We start from the raw sequence: 2,010 nt of genomic DNA, 5'->3' as shown, positions 1-2,010 counted from the left end.
AGCAGTACTCTTTTCATTCCGATAAAAAATTTTTTCAAAATCATCACATTCCATTTGTGTATCTTAGACGCCTTGTAGGACAAGACCTCAAAAATAGTTAACTTAGTCTCATAAAATCATCTGAATTCCAACAAACTTTTAAAAATGCATTTCGGGGCCAGGGAGTTAGTTCAGTGGCCGAAGCGCCTGCCCAGCAAGAGCAAGGTCCTGAATTTGATCCCCAGTACCAAGCCAAACCAAGCCAAACCAAACCAAACCAAACCAAACCAAACCAAACCAAACCAAACCAAAGCATTCAGAAGATTTGACATTAAAACAATACCGGGGCAGGGGAGATGGCTCAGTAGCATAAATGCTTCCCTGGCAAGCTCAAGGGCCTGAGTTGAATCCCTAGTTCCGCAAACGACAACAACAACAACAAAACATTAGTACATAATCAGGACACATAATTTGTATATTTCATATTGTATCAGGTTTTCTTTGAATTTGTAATTTAGAATTTATTGGTAGAAACAACATTCTCACTCTCTGTCTCTATCTATGTCTGTCTCTGTCTCTGTCTCTGTCTCTCTGTCTCTCTCTTACACACACACACACACACACACACACACACACACACACATCTAAAAAAGGTATATTTCCGGAAACAGTAATGCAAACCTGTAGGGGAACTGATTTATTTTTAAAGTTTTTATCCACTGAATTTGGATTCATGACTTCTGTGTCAGTTTTGGACCGATGATCAGTTAGAATGTTTAAATTGCTTAAAGTTCACTTCCTGCTTCTTCTGTTTAACTTTTACAAAGCTTCCAGTTGTGTCAGTAGTTCCCTTGAGCTCACTTTCCATGATATTCTGTCACCAAATCTCATCTACCTTTACATGTCAAAAGCGTATATAGAAATTAGCTTCACTTTTGACCTTTTTGATTTATAAAATTCCACTATGAAGAAATCCATCTAATTTTTTGCACAAATCACAAAAATACTCTCTTTAAAGTATCAAAGACTTTTATGAGAATAAAGATCCTTCAAACCCTCTAACTCTTCTCATAGAGTTTTATTTTGATTTTCCAGGACTGCATTTCAATTTTCCAAGCATTTCATGTATTCCTTCTTTTGTGACGTTCTCAAGCTGCTTCTTTACTTTTCATCAACCTTGTAAAATTCTTTCTTCAGTTGGGGGTTGTCTGTCTTAGCTGGTGGAATGTAAGAGTCACTGGAAACGTCATCACCACAGTCTGTGGCAGGGAAGTAGCTGAAGGTATGGTACAGGTCTGGTGTGTTTGCCTAGCTCCTGATGCCGTCCGTCAACCACCTGGTTGCTGGGCACAAGTATTTGGTGTCCATCAGAGGTCTGAGCTCACTGGAGAATCGTACCGGGCCGAGCACTGCTGTAATTGGTCCTTGGTATCTGTTCCTGGACTGGCCATCTGTAAAACTCAACTTGAGGGAATAGCGGTGTATTGTTTGCTGCTAGTCTGATAGACATGAGTTGGATAGATAGAGAAGTGACAGCAGGAAGTCCAGGGCTTCCTCCATCTCCTTTTCTGCCCCATGTATCTTCAGAAGATTGGTCTTTCAAAATTTTTCTGGAAGTTAGATGCCATGATAGGATCTCCTGGGCTTTCTATGAGGAGCCTATGCTATCATATCGGTCCTGAGACTCTTCACTTTCTGATAAAGAAGATACAATTTGCAAAAGTAGGGGGTGCATTACAGAAGACTGAAATGCATTTGTTCTCCAGAAAGAGGTACAACTGTCACTGGCGTGGATCCCCTTGATGATATCTGCTGAGCAATATGAGAAATATGAGCTCCCTGAAGTGTGCAGCAGGTTGAGTGGAAGTGTCTGAAGTGCTATTGTTGTAAGAATCTTTCATAATGAAATGCTGGTGCATCCTGGTTCCGCAAAAAAAAAAAAAGTCTGGGGTTGGGGAGATAGCTCAGTGGAATAAGCACTTCCCTGGCAAGCGCAAGGGCCTGAGTTCAATCCCTGGTTCTGCCAAAAAA

At 40.7% G+C, this 2,010-nt stretch overlaps 1 pseudogene; it reads right to left on the bottom strand.

The window, feature by feature from the left end:
* Positions 1-999: 999 nt before the first annotated feature.
* LOC101565677 lies at positions 1,000-1,880 on the bottom strand (annotated as a pseudogene).
* Between the last annotated feature and the right edge of the window lie 130 nt (positions 1,881-2,010).

This window comes from Octodon degus, unplaced genomic scaffold, assembly GCF_000260255.1.
Source record: "Octodon degus isolate 3935 unplaced genomic scaffold, OctDeg1.0 scaffold00007, whole genome shotgun sequence".
NCBI lineage: Eukaryota > Metazoa > Chordata > Mammalia > Rodentia > Octodontidae > Octodon > Octodon degus.
Note: the sequence above shows the minus strand (reverse complement) of the source record. Positions and strands in the feature narration are given on the sequence as shown.